Source organism: Sander vitreus, chromosome 10 (genome assembly GCF_031162955.1).
Source record: "Sander vitreus isolate 19-12246 chromosome 10, sanVit1, whole genome shotgun sequence".
NCBI lineage: Eukaryota > Metazoa > Chordata > Actinopteri > Perciformes > Percidae > Sander > Sander vitreus.
Genome location: NC_135864.1, coordinates 29346358 through 29367666, shown reverse-complemented (window position 1 = coordinate 29367666; position 21309 = coordinate 29346358).

The window sequence follows — 21309 nt, the reverse complement described above, 5'->3', positions numbered from 1 at the left end:
TAATTTGCGTGCTAGAACCACGCTACGAAATCCCAAGTAGAACGCATCTCACAGCTACGGTGATACCCTCCATGTACAATAATGTAAAGGAGAAAGTTATTGAAGGTCTGAGCAGTGCACATTTAGAGGCCTTGACAACAAATTGCTGGACCTCCAGAGCAACACAGAGCTTCATGACTGTCACAGCACATTACATTAATGATGACTGGGAAATTCAAAATCCAGTCCTTCAAACTCGCCCCATATATGAATCTCACACAAGTGAACATTTGGCAGAAGTGCTGAGGGAGGTGGTAGTGGAATGGAAATTGGACAGACAAAATGCAACAATCCCTGTGACAACTGATAATGCAAAGAACATTGTCAATGCCTCACATGCAGCTGGATTGTCTCCACACATTGGATGTTTTGCCCACACTGTGAATCTGGCCTCCCAGAAGGGGTTGGGAGTAAATCAGATTTCCCATCTTTTGGGCAGAGTCAGGAGGGTGGTCACTTTTTTTTCCACGGAAGCACCACTGCAGCAGCCGTCTTAAAGTCAAAACAAGACATCCTTCAGCTTCCTCCTCACAAGCTGGTTCAAGATGTCATCATCAAGGTGGAACTCCAGCTATGACATGATAACATGCTATTTAGAGCAACAAGCGGCTGTCTATTCTGCACTAGCAGAAACAGAGAAGACCTTATTACCCTCTCTGATCAAGATGTGACTGTTCTGGAAGATATATGTCAGGTACTGAAGCCCCTGAAAACAGTCACAACATTGATGAGTTCCGAACAGTAGCCTACTGTGTCTATGGTCATGCCCCTACAACACACCATCCTGACATCTATGAAACACAGTTGACACAGATTCAACGATTGTGAAGGATGTTAAATCTGCTATAGAGGCAAACTTTGAAGAGAGGTATTCAGACCCAAGACTTAAATAGTTCCTGAATGAGAGCACTGCCTTGGATCCTAGGTTTAAGACTTTACCCCACCTGGATGACATATCTCAGAAATAGATCTTCCATTGTCTGGAGGAGAAAATCTTGCAAGAGCATCCCAAACAGGTATGTTATACATTTAGGCTAATGTGATGAAAGAACCATGCTGTTCTGTAAAGTAGTTTTTTTTGTATTTACATAATTTCACATTCGTAATATATTTCATGAATAGGCCTAATCACAATATCCTTTCAGCTTGTTGTTGTCACACTTAAATATAATTTCTGCCTGTTCATTACCTTAATCAACTGTGTTTTTTGTGTGACTATTTTAGTCTCATGCCTCAGGAGAAGGGTCCAGCCAAAACCCTGCAGAGAATCCTGAAACTGTAGCAACCAGCGGAGGCAGTCCCCCAGCAAAGAGAACAGCACTCAGTGAACTGTTTGGTGATTTTTTTCAGCACAGCCTCCACTGCGTCTGCATCATCATCAGCAACCAAACCATGGCCTGAAGTTGTGAAAGACGAGATTCAGCTATACAAAATGGTTAAAGTAATTTCTGTGGATTCAAATCCACTGAAATGGTGGAAAGATAATGAGCACCAATACCCAAATTTGTCCAAGCTCGCCAAACGTTATCTTGCTGTACAAGCAACAAGTGTGGCAAGTGAGAGAGTTTTCTCAACAGCAGGGGACATTGTGACAGCTCAAAGAGCAGCCCTCTCTCCAGAGAATGTGGGCATTCTCATTTTCTTAAAGAAGAACATGAAAATATAAAAATCACAGTTGTCTTGTCGGCCCATAGAAATGTAAATAGTTAATATTTTGACACCTCAAAGAGCAGTTCTCTTTCCATATCCGTCTTTAAGAAGAACTTGTTACAGTTGTCTTGTTCTATTCTAAAAATGTTAATGTTGACAACTCAAAGAGCAGCTCTAAACAACATATCTGTCTTTAGGAAGAACATGAAAGAAAGAAAAAATACAGTCATCATTCTCAGGGTATAAAAATGAGTTATCTGTGTGGTATATGTTCAACTGTTCGGAAATAGTTTGTTAAGACACTTAATTGTTCAGAGAAGACTATGGACATGGCTCTCTCATTGTTTTTGTTTGTTTTGTTCTGCAGTTACAAAAGAGAAACTAGATGGCAGGTTATTTTGTTTAAGTTTCCAATTGACTATAAGTTATTGTAACATTATAATTTATGTTGTTAATAAATGTTTTAAATTTGACAATGTAGTGTGTGGTAAATTGCAAACAAAGTTCAGATATTATATTGCATAAAAGTCTAGTCTAAAAATGGCATAGCAACCTGTGCTTAAAAAATAAATAAATGTAAAAATCGAGAATGGAATCGAATCGTGACCTTAGAATCAAAAATGTAATCGAATCGAGGATTTGGAGAATCGTGACACCCCTATTATCTGAGTGGTCAAACTGTTGCATTTTCCAATACACGACTCTTATCACATTTGAAACCACCGACAAACAGTTTAAATCTGACGAGAGCCTCCACATGGTGCAAAGCAACTAAAAATCTAAAATCTAATAGCTGCACATAATGTGCTAAGAGATTTCTATTTTTATTTATGACGTAATAAAAATAAATTGAAGACATAATCAATATCCATTTAGTCTCAGGTGTGCAAAGTGTCTGATATGAATGTTACTGCTGTGTGTGTGTGTGTGTGTGTGTGTGTGTGTGTGTGTGTGTGTGTGTGTGCGCGCGCGTGTGTGTGCCTGTAAGCATCATTAAAGCCAGTTAATGGCCATGTTTTGTTGACAGAGAAAAGTGCTGTTCATTCTGGTGGAAAGGACAGTCAGATCTGCCTATCTGTCTTTTCCATCACTCCATCTCTCTAAATCGCCCACTCGCTCTTTCTGTCTCTCTCTCTTTCTATTCCTCCATTCGAGTCTAGACGTTTGCTTGAAAGAGAATTTTCAGGAAGTTAAATAGAGATCCTTGCTATATATATTTTTTTAATATTTTTTTCCCTCCGTTTCTTTCTCACATGGTCCTCTCCTTTATTCTCTCCCTCTCATTTAATCTTAATCTTTCCCTCCCCGTTTTTCTCCTTCTGAGCCTTACATCGCCTACTTATTTACCCTTTCCGCAGTTCTTGGTTTTCCTTTCCCTCTTTCTCCCTTCCCCTGTTCTTCCTCTGTTTTGATCTCCTGTCACCGTCCTCTTTCCCATCTCTGCCTCACTAACCCTGCCTGTCTTTTATTCAGGTCTTGAGTGTAAAAGTCTTATCCAGATAGTCTTGTTTCCAAAACCCAATATGTTGCAAGACATAAAGTATATCTGTTTATGATGGACATACTTGAACATGATGATTTTTTTTCTGTGTCCCAATGTTCTCTCCAGCCCTCCTCCCTTCATATCTTTCCACAATAGTCTGTGAGTGAAGGCACCGCCTCAGCTGAACTCCCAGTGAAATGATAGATAGGCAACTTAATGTTTAAGTTTGGCAAAAGCAGACCGCAAAACACTTTGACGCAAACTTCCCTGGTCAAATAACACCAGAGGTAGAGAAAGAGAGCGAGAGAGGCATGAAAATGGAGAAGGAGGCAGAAAAAGGCCATTGAAGCCAGTATTTAACAACAGATGCACTCTTAAGACTCTGTCTTACTGTTTATGTTACAACATTTCTATTCTTTTCTTTTCTTTACCTTAGCTAACCCTGACTTTACAGCAGTTTACAGTTTTGACAGCTAAAACTGGCTTTCAGGAGATGTGATGCAGCCGCTGGCAGCAGGGAACAATTGGGTGTCTTCGGACCTTGAACAACAGTTGTAAACCGCTTATTGTGCCTCTAAACTTGTCACCTTTCAGCAAAAATAGTCATTTTGAATCCAAAATTAACTTGTGTAAGTCATGGATTCAATGGGTATTCATGGGTACAATAACAACTGGGTCACGATCACACTGTCACAAGATTTTTATTGAAATCAAACCCCATTTTATGATCACAATTAGGGCTGTCAGCGTTAACGCGTTAATTGCGATGCGATTTAAGGGCCGACGCGATGCGATTCATTTTTTTTAATCGCATGCCGGCATTTATTAATTCATTTTACACTTCACTCGGCTTTGCGTCGTGCCTAACAGGCTACTATTTTGACCCTTTGCAGCACCGTTACTTATCATCAAGCTGCCACTTCCTCGTAACACATCCTGCTGCTGCAGGCTGCAGGCATGATGGAGAAAGACAGCAGCAATGAAATCCTGAATGGAGCTTTTTATTTTCCAAAACTCCCGGACGGCTCGTAGAGAAGTCGAAAGCCATATGCACGTTGTGTTAAGCCAAATTAAAATATCACCGAAGCACGTCAAGTTTGAGCTACCACCTACGGAGCTATGCATATTAGTACAGTTATTAACGTTGATGCTACCCGCTAGTGCATGCTAGCGGGTAGCATCAACGTACCCACTTAGGCAAAGCACTATTTTGGGGAGTGCTACTTGCCGAGCTGTGGATGAAACCAAATCCCAAAAAAGGACTACAGCTCTTGCGAAACGGGTGGCAACTAACTGCAGAGCTGTCAGCATCGTAGAGGACTCGGATCTTAAAGACGTACTATGGTTGGCATGTTCTGACCTGTCTCGTTGCCGTTGAGGGGACAGTAGTTTTCACGGATACACAGCCTGTACCACACGGAGAAAGCAGCCACACTGGAACAGCTGCAAAGTGCTGCAAACACTGTCTCATTAACCGGTGATCACTGGACGTCAGTGAGTAATCAACATTATTTAGGAGTTACTAAACACTATATTGACTCTAATAAGGATAGGGATTTTTTGTTTTTTAGTTAGGTACTTGGAGGAATTGTGCAATAATGACAGATTCACACATTTTTCTTTTGTTTACAATAAATAAATAATTACAAATCTTAAAATCAAGTTCATAAAGTAACTTTCTTTGCATTCATTTGATTCCCAATCAAGATACATTGCTTTTGATTGTTAATATGTACTTAAAAACTGTTCTGAAATGCAAAATAATAGAATTTTAATCATGTGATAAAATATGCGATTAATCACGATTAACTATAGAAATTCAGCAATTAATCGCGATAAAAAATTTTTTTTTATCGTTTGACAGCCCTAATCACGATTTATTCCTATGATATTGCAGTTTTCATTGGTGGTGGTCGAGTCAGGCTAGGGGGTGCTAGCCTGAACTGCAGCACAGCTTTAGCGTTCATTATTGTGTGTGTGTGTGTGTGTGTGTGTGTGTGTGTGTGTGTGTGTGTGTGTGTGTGTGTGCAGAAAAAAGTGTTCTAAGTGTTCCTTACAGAACACTTAGAACACTCCGCTGGGCTTCAGGTGTGCACTATTCCATACATTTCTCTCACTCTCTGTTTCTTTGTCTTTCTTTTCTTTTCTCAATATTTTCCTCTATATGTCCTTTGTATCAGATCTCTTGTTTAATTTCTCTGTAAATTCATATTCCTCTTCACTGACTTTGTCTTCCTCTTTACTCTGACTCTCAGCTTGTCAGGAAAGGGTCCGCCATTACTCTCTCTTCCCTCCCTAAATATCCCCCTGTCCTACACTCCATCACCCAAGATGGCAGGAAGGATGGAGCTGGGAAGAGAGGGGGATTGGACAGGAGGGAGAGAGAGATGGAAAAGCTAAGGCAAGAGGAAGGAAGGATGAGGCATTTCAATGTAAACTAAACACATTCATCTACAGGGAGCTGGCAGCTACCTACATGATCTATGCTGAAAGCTTGAAAGCTGGCTCTAACTCACCCAACACACACACACACACACACAACATATCACTTCCAGAGAGCTTGTTTTCCATCATACCCTAACCGACCAACATATGCCAGTACATCACTTCGGGGAGCTGGGGTGAACAGGATGATTCTGTTAGACTTTCCTTCCTCTTAGATGTGTTTTCTGACATATTTAGTAATTTCGTTTTTTTTATATGACATTTTGCCAGAAAAAACAGTGTGAAAGTTGTTCAAGGCCTTACACTAGTTCAATTACTGTATGTCTTTTATGTAGGGCTGTCAAACGATTCATTTTTTCTTAATTAATCGCTGAATTTCTTTAGTTAATCACGATTAATAGCATGTTTCATCACATGATTAAAATTCTATTATTTTGCATTTCAGAACTGTTTTTAAGTACATATTAACAATGGAAAGTTATTCTTACCAGTGTATCTTGATTGGGAATCAAATGCAAAGAAAGTTACTTTATGAACTTGACTTTAAGATTTGTATTTGTTTATTATTTGTTTATTTATTTATTTACTTACTGTAAACAAAAGAAAAATGTGTGCAAAATTCCTCCAAGTACCTAACTATAGTAGTAGTAGTAGTATGTCTTTAAGACCCGAGTCCTCTACGATGCTGACAGGTCTGCAGTTAGTTGCCACCCATTTCGCAAGAGCTGTAGTAATTTTTGGGATTTGGTTTCATCCACAGGTCGGCAAGTAGCACTCCCCAAAATAGTGCTTTGCCTGAGTGGGTAGCATGCTAGCGGGTAGCATCAACATTAATAACTGTACTAATATGCATAGCTCCGTAGGTGGTAGCTCAAGCTTGACGTGCTTCGGTGATATTTTAATTCGGCTTTACACAATGTGCATATGGCTTTCGACTTGTCTACTGAGCCATCCGGAAGTTTTGGAAAATAAAAAGCGCCATTCAGAATTGTTTTGCTGCTCTCTTTCTTCTTCATGCCTGCAGCAGTAGGATGTGTTACGAGGAAGTATGGCAGCTTGATGTTAAGTAAAGGTGCGGCAAAGGGTCAAAATAGTGTCCTAGCCCCAAGAGGCCATAGATTCTATTGATGTATTTCCTAGTGAAACGGAATATTTCAGCGGTAAATCAAATCCTTTACATTTGATTGGACTGCTAAAAAGTGGGCAGGCTTAGACTTTAGTGCAGTACTGAGGACTGTCGGCAATGCTTTCACACAAACCTCCCTCACCTCTTGTTGCTGCTAGATCACGAGGACGAAAGGTGAATGGGAACCTTTGCTGATTTTCAAACGCCTCTCCCCATGCCACCAGCTCACCCGTTCACCCGGCCGCCGTCATCTGCATAAAGCGTGTAGCATGCCCATGCTGCATTGGCACAGAGCCGGTAAAAATCGTCAGTTTCCCATGACTGAATAAGACCATCAGCCACATTGTTAGCAGCTGCGACTGCGGCACAGGTGTCAACGCTATACAGACAGCTAGCTAGCTAATGAATCTGTAGTATGGATGTAGCTCATAGCTGCTAACAGTTGCAGATTGATTGACAGAAGGATGTCTAATATCATTGCTTGAAATTGGTTGGTACAGTGATGGAGTACTCGAGTTCTGGACTCGGACTCGAGTCCGACTTAAGTCTCTATTCTCTGGACTCGTGACTTGACTTGGACTCGCGAAATGATGACTTGTACTTGGACTTGGACTCGAGGATATATAAAATCGGACCTGAGCATTCATGAAGTGAATGACTCAGACGTTTCTGACTAAATAGGTTATAAACATTTTATATAAGATGTTACACTTTTCCTGTTTCGGGCTCCAAGACCAGCCAAGCAGCTGGGGAGATGTTCCATCCAGGGGTAACACCCTTTACTTCACTGACAGTATTAACAAAAGATGAAGCCACTCACTTTACATTGTCTTTGGGATCTCTTTTTTCTCTCGTTTTTCCTCACAGCCACACATACGCTTCTCAGTCAGACACCACTATAGCTCGCTCTCCTTGCTTGACAACACACTCACTGGCATCACACAGAAACACACACAATACATCAATGATGCTCAAATGTAGCCAAAGTTAATGGACAATGGTTCCCTGTAGAATTTTCAAAATAGCGACCAACCATCCGATAAAAAATGTTATACTGTGACTCGGACTTGGACTCGGACTCGAAACTGGGGACTCGAGACTCAACTCGGACTCAAACTCAGGAAATGGTGACTCGACCCGGACTCTTCTTTGGTGACTCAGACTTGGACTCGGACTCGAACACTGGGGACTCGAGACTCGACTCAGACTCGTTAGTTGGTGACTCGACTACAACACTGAGCCCTGATACTAGCTTATGTAAAGATTTTTTTTGTTTTACAGGAAGAAAACATCATTTGATTTAGATCAATCTTGATATCAAAATACAAATAAATGGATTTCTTTTGTAATTTCTTTGGCATATAGTTTAATAGGTGCACAATATGACCGGGAATGTGATTTAAAATGGTTAAAAGGCCTTTTTGTTGTTTCATCTCGACTTTAACTGCGGCCAGAGGATTTTAGTTTAGCTTAAACGCAGGCTGGAGGGAAAGAACACAGCTGAAAATGATGCCATCTGTTTCATTTACCCCATGCCTCTTGTAAATGAGTCTTGGGCTACTTAATTGTACTCGTGTTATCTCAATGGTCACCTTCAGTTTCATTACAAGGTGTATGGAATAATGACAACAAGATAAGAAAGTTTTGAGGGAAACATGTTTTTTTCCCCCTCATTTAGCTCCATGCAGAGAAACAACACAGAGAACAGCAAGGGACACAGAACATCCAACAGCATTTCAGTGCTAGCAAAAACCATTGGAGGCATCTGTTTCAGAAGTTGAAAGTGTGCATTACTAGTGCTAAAAAAATGTCTCCAGACTTAAAGAGCACTCCCTGTCACGCCTGCGTTTATTGAAGCCCGTTACGAGCAGATCTGACATAAAGTGAACTGCGGATAAAGGGAAAAATGTTAAGTCTTGATAGCTGGCTAAGTCTTGGTCAGCAAAATGTTTTGCCTAAGGGAGAGTAGGGGTGAGGGAGAGGGAGGGTATGGGGAGAAATTCTGCTTAGAATGAAGTTTCTACTGATGCTGATCATTCCTTTAAAAGTTGTGAGGTTATTGTTCTTGCAGCCAGGGCAGAGCTAATAAGAGCTGGATGAAGTGAGTGTGTGCTGTGTGTGAATGTGTATGTGTGGAAGGCTGGTACTAGGTAAATTGAATGTTAGAAACTAGGAAGGAGTGATTATTCTTTAATGCAATTTTTGCAATGTGCCCTGTTGAAAACCAGAATTAGCCACAATGACATATTTTGTGGTAAGGGGGCACCTGGTTAGCTCACCTGGCCATGTACAGCGGCTCAGTCCTTGTCGCAGCGGCCGCAGGTTCATGTCTGACCTGTCGCCCTATACTGCATGTCATCCCACTCTCTCTCCTACTTTCATGACTTAATCTGTCATATCAATAAAGGCAATAAATGCCCTAAAAATTAAAAAAAAAGTTTGTGCTGTCTGACTAAACATTTTAATATATGACTAGGGACTATGTACACCAGACTTAAGTTAGCCTGGTTCCAGACCTTTGTAGCACTTCCCACATACACATTATTTTCAGTGATTCAAATAGGTCTCATGTTGTGCCTATTTGCATCTGTTTTCCCCACTTGGAGAAACAACCAAGCTAATCAGAGCTTTGTAGGCAGGATTAAAAAATGTGGATGTAATCTTCCTCAGCAGGAGCCAGAATCTACTCCAAACAAATATGGCGACAAGTGTGGATGAGATTTACAGTATGTTGGAAGTCAACCAACAGAAATAACAGCACTTAACTCTGTGTGTTCAGATGGAATGCAAGGCGAGTTTTAGAGTTTTGGAAGCGTATTCTCTAGGGGTGGCGCAAATTAATGTGAAGTTTACAGTTTGTACAAGAAATGGAGTTTCCGGTGATTTCCGGACATCAGTCAGAGGCTGAGCTGCCACACAAACATACGCACACACACACACACACACACACACACACACACACACACACACACACGGTCTTTTGCTAGCTAGCTTACATTTGTACAATGTTACAAAGTAACATTGCTACATTGAGCTGAATAATGACAGTCTCTATCTGTAATATCACTATTCAGGCCTGCATAGCTAGCTATGCTACAAAGCTTTAAGAGTGATTCACTTGCATCCCATGAAAACAATTATAGAGGTGAATGTTGTGTAAGTGGCTTTTAACCATTCAATTGGTGTATTTATTCTCAATATAGTGTGGTCCAGACCTACTCTATCTGTAAAGTGTCCTGAGATAACTCCTGTTGTGATTTGACACTATACATAACATTTAATTGAATTGAATATACAAGAATAATGTTAACTGCTTCTAGCAACTGCTACCACAGCTTGTTTGAGCTGGTTAGAAAATGAATATAATGTTAGGCTGAATGATAAAATGAAAACGAAATGACAGTTATTTTGATTAACAGGCCAACTGAGTCTATTACAGTAAGATCATAACATGACTTTGGATAATTTGGAATATGATCACCACAGGAATAAGAGGCGAAATTTCGCTGGAGAAATGATCTGTACCCCATCTGGTGCTTATATGAAGGTTGCCCATATGGAGAGATCGGGGCTGACAGCCCTAGTGGACCTTGCAGAGGGATCAGGAATGATCCAACTTGAGTCAGCCCTTGAGTGGAGAGTGACTCAGGAGTGCCTTTCACTCTACAATGTAGATGGGTCAATGCGCAAGACTGAAGAGCAAGTTGTTAGAGCTCTTCAAGCTAGACCCAGTAAGTGAAAAACCAAGAGACCACGTTAGCATATATATATATATATATATATATATATATATACAGATGAGTAAGGATGAATAGAATGAGAGTTTTAATAAATAATCACCAATAATGTAGATACAATGACTAAGTGGGTAAAGGCAAATAATAACACAGCTAGTAAGTCCGGTAAGTTCAGAAAATTACATCACTCTACTGTAATGTAGCCTTTAAAACCAGGAAAAGACAACACTGTCATATCACGATATCCAAAATTTCAGACAATGTCTCTAGCCTCATATATCGATATAATTTCGATACATTGCCCAGCCCTATTTCTGGGCTCATTTAAGCAAATTTCTACATGCATGTTTAAAAACCAAAGTTACATCTGCCACCAGGCTCCGTACTGCCTGGCTAACCTTGCTCATGCTAATTAACAGTTGAGCCTGTGTGAGCGTACACGAGGTAAGGGAAGGCCAACTAATCTTTGTTTTACTTCTGGACACCGCCTTAATAGGCTGAGCTGTTAGAAGTGATATACACACTGCTCAGTCCACATAAGCTTCTCTCTTTCTGTCTTATTTGCCTTGAGTCAGCTCAGCTTTTAATTACTGGTTAATATTACATGAACCTGTGAAAATGTAGAGCTCTCTCCTTTTCACTTGGTTTCTCTGCTTCCCTCAGTGCCTTCTACTATCATTAATGGCTCCTCTCCTATTGGATTTCTGAGGTTACTTTGTTTGAAAAGCCCTTATGCAAGACAATATAGTTGTTTGCATTAAAAGAAAAAAACATTACAAAAGCAGAAAACTTACAAAGTACTTCCCTTCATCTGCCAAATGGAGTAATCAATTGCACTCTGTAACAAACTTTGATTATTTCTTTTTGCTTAGCTCATGCTTTTTTTTGTTGCTTTTCTCACTTTTATTTGTTTCTGTGCAATCTGTAGGTCCACTTTTTTTCTTGTGTGTCTTTGTATATTGTTAAATCTTGAGCTAAAGTAGCAAACCACACTCTGTCCTGTCCCTGAGAGTTTCTGAATTCTAATTACTGACTACTGATTGACAGGGAATCTTACCTCAGTCAGTGGTGAAACTTATGTAACAACCGGGCTGTCTGTCTGGGAATTTGAAAGACAACCGTTTATCATGCCCCTCGGATTGAGCCCTGCCAATGGTGAGTTCCCAGACCCAACATCTTGATGTGGGTCTGGCTTGTCAGGCTACAGCCGAACATGATTCTTGTTTTGTTTTTTTATCTATAGAGAAGAGTCCCGCACACTGACCATTACGCAAGCAATAATTTATTTAGAAAAATACAATGTTTCAGACCGAAACTTCTCTAAGTTTTTGATCTGCTCCTTTTGATCATATCCTACGCACCTGCCCGACAAAAGAGGTGTGCAAAAAAAGCTTTCTTACGTTTTTTTTATGTATAAAAAGACTTAAAACTTATAATATCAAGCAAATTTAATTTTGGTGGGACGTCAAGATGGTAAAAAGACTGACTCGGATTGAGTTTTATGACCCAGGGCTCCAGACTAGGAGCCCTGTGGCCCCCAACTGAAAATTTTAGGGGCGCAAACAGAATATTTAGGGGCACACACCGTAAATCAACATGCTAACCAAATATTCACATTTCTACTAATTTTCACTGTATTACTAATAAATACTTTGATAATAGATGCAGAAATTACAATGTGCTGTTTCAAATTCAATGTCACTTTTGAAGATGCAACATAGAAGGTTAACTGACAGCACCATCGTTGTCATGAAAAACAAAAAAAAGAAATATGTATATATATATATATATATATATATATATATATATATATATATATATATATACCAGCTCTGGTCTACAATTCAACTTAAAATTAAACATGCATTGTTTAGGCTACTACTGAACCAATATTGGTACCGATACCTGAAATTCGGTTCCGTTACCCAACGGTACCTTTTTTTTGGTACTTTCCCTCTATAATTACAAAACAATTATTTCAGTTGTAAAAATTATTGTCAAACCTATTTATCCTATGTACTTAGAACATTGTTATTTTAATAATTAAACAAAATCCTCTTCTTCCCAAACCCATCCCTACAACCTATTAAATTGAATAATTATTCATTTCTTACTCACTGTAACTTTTATTCTTGTATTTGTATATTCTTTTTAGCCTGTTTCATTTTCATGACCGTTTTAATTGCTCTTTAATGTTTCATGTAAAGCACTTTGAATTGCCTTGTTGCTGAAAGGTGCTGTAGAAATAAAGTTGCCTTGCCTTACAACCTCAGCCTGTCAGTCAGTCACCAGGGCACAGAAACCACTATTGTGCCTGCTTAGGAAGTGTAATGTCAACAGCACCGCAAACGCTGTCTGCGTGAAAAAAAAACTTTTTAAAAACTGTAATCATACTTGAAACCACTTTATCGGCATTTCCGTGACTCACTGTGACTTCAACAAAACTGCAGAGCCGACGTAGTTTGCACTGTCCGCGTTTTTAACGTGTAAAAAAGGGAGCAAATTTACTGGTCGCACATGTGCAACTGGATGTAAAATTCAGTCGCACACTATCAAATTTTGGTCGCAAAATGCGACCATTTGGTCGCAGTCTGGAGCCCTGTGACCACCTTGCACCAAACGATTGAGACGACGGGAGAGCAAGACTCTCATAATTCCATTCCAATATTGGAAATTAGTCTGCGACAATGGAATCGCTTTGAAAGTCGTTTGGTGTAAGGTCGACATAAGGGTCATAGAAAGTCTGTAGGTCAAGACACCTACATATTGTCATGGTTAGAACACATCTTTTCAAGTCATGGTAAAAAAACAGCACACATGAACTAAACAAACTTGTTTTGTTTGAACATGTTTCATTGATTTTTCATCAATGTCACTAATCAATACTTGAAAGTCTAGGCTGGTTGTCTATCTTAGCTCCTGATTGGATGATTGAATAAACTTCACATGCATGTTACAATATTAATTCAACCAACCCGTGCTTACTTCCTGTCCGCACAGCAATCTGCAATATTTTATTCCCCACTTTCCTGAGTAGACTTAGTCATAAGTTATTATCTGCAGTTATTGGACCTGGTTTAAGTTTTTCTCATTTTTAACCCTCCTCTCCCCTCAGACCAGATCACCCTACAAGGCGTAAAGTGCTACGTTTTAGCAAGTGCCGAGGGCAAGTCTTACTCAAACACTCTACAGCAGAACTCTGAATGCCTCAGGGTCAGGACTGGAACCACTACTGTTAAGAAGATCTACAGTCAAACCTCCTGAAAATCCTGTTTTCCTCCTCGGAGTCATTTTCTTTTCCATCTCATCCTGCTTCCCCAAATCTCTTCCTTCTAACTTAGACATTTGAAACAGAATCATGCAGTTTAGGACGACAACTTTTACTTAAAGACTTAAAAATGAACTTTTTTTTTATAGTTCTATATACGTATATAGACATATAAACATATATATTAATACATATTGTTTCCCATGTTACAATGATTTCCATCAAGAGGTTGGCATATAAAGTTAACCGAACATATGAGGCTGTGGTTACATTATTTTTTCTCTTTTGAAAAGCATTAGTCATGAGGTACTTTTACAGTATATCACAATGCTGTGGTGGCTTTTTAAGTTAAAAGCAGAGATAAGCCAGATGGAAGGTAAACAACTAGACTGCCAATGTTAAGTAAGGTATTCTATTTAAAAAGCAACACGATTAACAAAACACAATTTATCTAGGGCTGTCAAACGATTACAATTTTTTTAATCGCGATTAATCGCTGAATGTCTATAGTTAATCGCGATTAATCGCATATTTTATCACATGATTAAAATTCTATTATTTTGGGATTTCAGAACAGTTTTTAAGTACATATTAACAATGGAAAGCAATTTTTACCAGTCTATCTTGTATCTTGATTGGGAATCAAATGAATGCAAAGAAAGAACTTGATTTTAAGATTTGTAATTATTTATTTACTGTAAACAAAAGAAAAATGTGTGAATCTGTCATTATTGCACAATTCCTCCAAGTACCTAACTAAAAAACTAAAAATCCCTATCCTTACTAGAGTCAATATAGTGTTTAGTAACTCCTAAATAATGTTGATTACTCACTGACGTCCAGTGATCACCGGTTAATGAGACAGCGTTTGCAGCACCTTGCAGCAGTTCCAGTTGGGCTGCTTTCTCCGTGTGGTATGTGTATGGTGAAACTACTGTCTCCCTCGACGGCAACGAGACAGGTCAACCGCAGTACGTCTTTAAGACCCGAGTCCTCTACGATGCTGACAGGTCTGCAGTTAGTTGCCACCCGTTTAGACCGCTAGCGGGTAGCATCACGTTAACTGTACTACTATGCTTAGCTCGTAGGTGGTAGCTCAAGCTTGACGTGCTTTGGTGATATTTTAATTCGGCTTTACACAACGTGCATATGGCTTTCGACTTGTCTACGATCCCTCCGGGAGTTTTGGAAAGTAAAAAGCTCCATTCAGAGTTATTGCTGCTGTGTTTCTCCATCATGCCTGCAGCCTGCAGTAGAAGGATGTGTTACGAGGAAGTGGCAGCTTGATGATAAGTAACGGTGCTGCAAAGGGTCAAAATAGTAACCTGTTAGGCACGACGCAAAGCCGAGTGAAGTGCAAAATAAATTAATAAATGCCGGCATGCGATTAATGCGATTAAAAAAAATTAATCGCATCGCGTTATCGCGATTAACGCGTTAACGCTGACAGCCCTAAATGTATCTAAACATGATTTGCAGAGAAGTGCCACTCTTTCTCATAAAAAGATTCCTGTATGCACGCATAAATTGGTAAAATCGCAACTAGACAGAAAGATTGAGTCTTAAATAAATTCATTCCCAAGTGTGCAGACGCCATAAATTATGAGCTCCCGCCTCAAACAAACATGCATATTACTGAAAAAAAAAGTTCCATTAACGGGTAAATCAAAGGGATATAATGCAAGCATACGGAAAGGGTATAATTTAAACCTGACTTCATGGCTTCCATACGTCTTCCTACAAATAATACACAAATAAGCGCCCATGCAAATACACATGCAAAACATGTTTTCTCTCTTCTACTGATTCCATTACCCTGCCAGCTCAGCAATCATGTCTGCAGCTTCATCGCCAAAATGATCAGCTGTCAAACTCAGACTTTTTCGTTTCTTTTTCTTTTTTTACAAACATTTATAAAAACAGACAGTGTTGTAGTTTTGTCAACCATCAAATGACGATGAGGCACCTTGTTGAATATTTGTTTAATCGTATCATTATATGAAACATGCTTACTAAAAACAAAGAGGAGAGCTTACTTTCACACATGATCACACGCACATACACACACTGAATGTGAGTTAATTATGTCTGTCTATAATTAGCAGTGGGTTGGAGAGGAAGCCGTCTCGCTTCTGTCTGTCATATTATCAGATGACTGAGCACCTGACAGTCACTATGATTTATCAGCTGGATATTACATTCTCATGATCCCACTCTGACTTTCTGCCTGTCTCTCTTTGTTGCTCTCTCTCACGTCCTCATTGGTTTCTCTCTCTCTGTCTTCGATACATCTCTCTTTTACTTTATTCCATTGTATTCATTGTAATTAAGGATGTTAATCATTCTTTGTCTCACCACTGCTGGTGGGGGGTCAGTGTTTTGCTAAAGGGCACATTAACGGCTTATGCCTACCATACACTAGAAGACTCTGAATACACTTTGAAAAGACCATTTAACATCTAAAGACAATCATCTCAAATCTAACGTTAAAGACTGTCATAGTATGTAAAGACTGGGGATCTTGCAGGGTTACAAATTGCAAGATTACAACTAGATTGGTTAGGAAAAATTTAACCAAGCTAGCTAGCTACCATTAGCGTGACTTGGTAACTTGAGGGAAAGTCTGCAGATTTTCTATTCTGCCGTACATGCAGATGAATGGCGGCAGTACCTGGAGGTCCGGGTTTCTCCGCCAGGTAAATCTCCACTGGATGACTCGCTTCAGAAGGGTTGAAAATCGGCAACTTTCCCTCTTTAGTGTTTAGCTTAGCGCAGTACCACAGCAACCATAAACACTGGCTGTAGCCAGTTCTCTGCTTCCTGTTTGTTGCTGGAGGGACGCACCCATTGGTTGTTCACAATGTTCACGTGATTTAACTTCACTACCAGACCTTAAAACTTACGATAATATCAAACACGTTTAATTTTGGTAAAACATCAAGACGGGAAAAAGACTGACTCGGACAGAGTTTTATTACCACCTTAGGCCTACACCAAACAATTGAGTTGATGGGAGCACACCCCAACTCTAGCAAGACTCTCATGATTTCATTCCTGTAAGGTTTAGCCCCATGGTGGAAGGAGGAGACATGGACTCAGTTCTTCACCTGGTGCTTTGATTTATTTCTTCCCCATTCACAGAGAATGTGCAGTAGTGCAAGGATGAATTATTACAAAAATATATCAAAAATAACAACAACAAAAAACAAACAAGGAAACTAAGTACAAACTATTCAAATTATTATACCAAACAAATATTAAACAATAAAAAACCCTAACTCAGGCCCTGACTAGCACCTGCACCCTTCCAGGCCAAAACAGTTCTTTCCGAGGAGCCTCTGCCTCCTTCCTTTATACCTGAAGCCCCTCCTACAAGACAAACCAAAGTTAATTGGAAACCAATCAAACCCCATCATGTTACCTCAACATTCCAAAACATTTCTGGCTACATTAATACACAATATACCAACTATAAAACCAGAAATTAAATGTTACATGCTGAACAAGTTTCTCAAAACAGAAAGCTTTAGGCACTCCAGTACCCCCCTCTGTACTGGCTTACACTTGGACCGTTCCAGGTCTTCCCCCCTATAAATTACACCAAACTTTGCCACTTCAACCCAGATTCCTGCTTGAAGACAAGAACAGGTGAATGAGACATGCAAACATTTGGATGACCTTGGGTAAATGCAATAACCTAAAATAAATAACTTGAAATTAACTGTGTATGTGTCGTATTTATCAAATCATGATTTCTACTCTTTTGACTAGTACTTAAATACACTGAAAGGAAATAACATGAATTGACAAGCCATGTGTCCACTGATGCTAGCCCACATGCTAATGGTATTGCCAATGCTAACAGTCCTATGCTAATGCTCATGCTAGGATTAGCTTAGCATGCTAGGACCAATGCTACCACTGGCTTAATTGAAGGCATGGGGTAACCCCATGACAATTCCGATATTGGAAATCAGTCTGCAACAGTGAAATCGCTTGAAAAGTCGTTTGGTGTAAGGTCAGCATTAGATGCTTGCCAACACAGAGGTTATTGGACATGTAATAAATGTCTAGTGTCAGTTTCTAACTTGAATCACCAACAAGTCCTCCAACCCATACGACCACATAAGTTCTTTGTTCCTACCCTCTAATACGAAACACAGGAGCGTTTCCAAAATTAGCGCCCCTACCGATGACAGCAGATCAACTCTTACCTAAATGTAACGGTTGCAGTTTGAAACATGTCATTAACATTGTAAAACAGTCGCAGTTTGGTTAGGTTAAGGCGATAAATCTGCTTGGTTAGGCTTAGAAAGAGATCATGGTTTGAGTTAAGTATGTTACGTAGCTTAATTTACGTACATAATTTAAAATAAGTCAACTTTGACTTTTGGTTTAACACAGGACTGTCTCCTAAGCGAAAGTCCTGTTTGTTTAACCCATCCAACCACCCCAACCTCCTACCTACACTGATTTTGAAGGCAGACTTTGATCAGAAACATATTTGTGATACATCAAAAACAAACATAATACATTTCCATTAGTTATGGCCAAATGAAGCTTCATGGAGCTTTGTGAACCATTTTCTTTATTTTTTGAGCTCGCTAGATGGTGCTCTCTGTTCAACAAAGGGTTGAAACTAAACTGAATTGCCATTTCTTAAGCCTTTCTTTTTAAACCAAGAACGCCATCTAGCGGGCTCAGACAATTAAAAAAAAATGGTTCACGAAGCTTCATGAAGTTTCATTTGGCCATCACTAGATTCCTTCGAAACCTAATTATGAATGCAGTTTAGTTGTATGGGAACATATTTTTTAGGAGACAGGGCTGCTTTGCCACTCTGTTTTGTTCTGCAGAGATGAAGCATCAGTGATAAAGCATTTTGAATTTGCTACCACTTTGAATCGTGCTTCTAACTGGCTTCTTCTCTATAGCAATGGTTCCTGAGGCTCATGTTTAGAGCAGGTGCCATGCCAAACTGAAAAGCTAAGATTTCACTGTAGAAGGTTGGAATGTGTTAGATCTCGCTGCTTTGTCAGTGGATTTAACTACTTTAGTTAATTGGGTACAGACACTGTATCTATTGCTTGAAAGCTGTACTATAATTTAAATCTGGACTAGATTTAAAAATGGTTATCAAAATGAGAAAGAAAACTAAAAATTTTTATTTTATTTTGTCTGTGTACCTCCATCAACTAAAGCCTTTGCATGCACTGCACCACCTCTTTGCTACTCCACCTGCTTTGGCTCAAGCGTCTACATTTGGAGCCAGAAAATAACCAAACAGGTGCAGGTGTAGAGTAATGAACTACCTCCTGATGGTAATTGCATTGTAAATGTGTTTCCACAATTCCCAGCTTTGTGCTGGCATGAAACTAGAGGTATAGTAGGTGCTTATTCCACCTTGAATGAACGGAATTATGCTAGGCCCATAAAGCAGAGTCCATTTATCAAACCATCCTCTGCAACTGCGAACATTACCAAACAGCAAGGTGCCACAGTGTGCACAACTCTTCTTCTAACCCCATATGGTGTCATGATAAAGGGTCCCTGATCTTTTTTGTCATTTGACCCACAAAATGCTTCGAGACAAGGATTTTGCAGGACATTATTAGCATTAAATAGTAAAGTACCTTTTAACTTCCCTACTCCTGGTGAAAGATTAATGCTTTAGAAAACATCAACTTTAGAAAATTACAAAGTGGACCCTTGAAGATTTTGTCCCCCAAAGATAATAAATGAGCAGAATCGTGATCATTAACTTCCTGTTTTCTCCTCTGACATCACAGGGTTCTGCACACTCTAAGATAAAGCAGCTTGCCGGAGGGTCAGAGCTTCTTGGGAACTATGGAGTGAACTATGAGAGAAAAAAAGAGAAAAAGAAGACACATAAAAAACTGTACATGACAAATGAATGTTACTTTTTTGTGATTGTGATCCTTCACTCTGTTTAAAAACTTGGTTCTATTTTGTTTCTTTATACACCAATCCTTTTTAAAGCTCTATTTCTTGTCACAATTGGCAATTTTTTGGTAGTCCTGCATACAGTGTCTGCACACAATGTCTGCCTGCATGCATCAAACTATGTGGTGTATGAAACAGCAACTCTATGGCAGCCCTTTTCAGCTGATAAACAGACATAACCACATATTTGATTCATGAGGGTCTGTTTTGCATCTTGTATTTAATAAAAGAATGTAAAAATAAAATATTGACTCAAATGTTCTGCGACAACGTGCTGGTTCTGAATCTAAGCAAGAGAGCAGGAGTTGTAAAAAAGAGGGGACACAGAAGAAGAAAAATGAAAAAGTCTCTTTTTTCTCTGCTGTCCTTTTTCAAATTTTGAGATAGTTTTCGGGGCCTGAAAAGAAAAGACAGGCCTAAACAAAGTAATGATTAGAGACAAGACATTTATTTCTGCTGTTTATATTGTATATGTATATTTACATATTATATACGTATACAATATCTTTTGTTAAAAAAACAACTGTTTACTGATCTCACATTTGCTGTGTTCATTTGAATTTGTTTATTATGCACAATAAAATCCAGTAACACAAGAAATTAAAAATAACATAAAAAAAGATTGTGCAGGTTAGATTAAGAAAACCCCTAAGGGCATATAGAAGGAATCTCACCTAAGTAAGAGAAGAAAAAAATATATAAAATGAGTCCTAAACAAACAACAACAAATTGAACACAAGTAAGCACTGAATTTAAAAAAAAACAAGCAGGTTGGCTACATAAACATAAAAAGGCATAAATTAAATTACAAGAACATAGATAAAATGACGATATGTGGACTTGTGTGTCTATGTGTGAGTAGTTATGAGAGACAGGAAGGCCAAAAACAATCAGATATGAATAGTTCAGATCAATACAGACAGTTAAGTTTGGTTAATCAGACAGGTCCTAAGCCTCTTTTTATCATTTTTGACAGAAGTTGACGGAAATGCAATGCTGTTGCTGATTCAGACTTGACACTCCCTTTATCATCCATCCTCCATTTTAGGTTTAATGTTAAAAGCGGTACAGGAGGCGTATCCTAAATCCCAACCCCTTCTCACTCCCAACTCGTAAAATACGGACGCTTGGTCCGTGGCTCTCACCGTCAGATACCGATACAAAAATCACCCTTTAGCGTCTGTCTAGGTCGCTCCGCATCGCAGCAGCTCTGTAAGATGTAGTATTAGGAGTGACAACGGTAGTGATTAGTATGAAATACACACTGCCAAAAACTTTTAAACTATCAAACTTTTAATTTTGTCCAATACTTTGGTTTATGACCAAATACTTGCAAAACTAATGACATTCCCATTATCCTGCGTGTTTCCTGTTTTCTTCATGTTTAGTGCTATTTAGGAAATGCAGATTCCCTTCCCTTTTCTGGAAGTCTTTTATGGTTTTTATGTGAAATGATAGAAGGAAATGTGGACAAAGATAACTTCCCCCACCACAAATATATGTTTATTGGTATCTTAAAAGTACTTGGGAAAATAGAACATACTGTATTTCCTGGACTTCTTTTCATCAAGTGAATATATCCATTTTTAACACATTG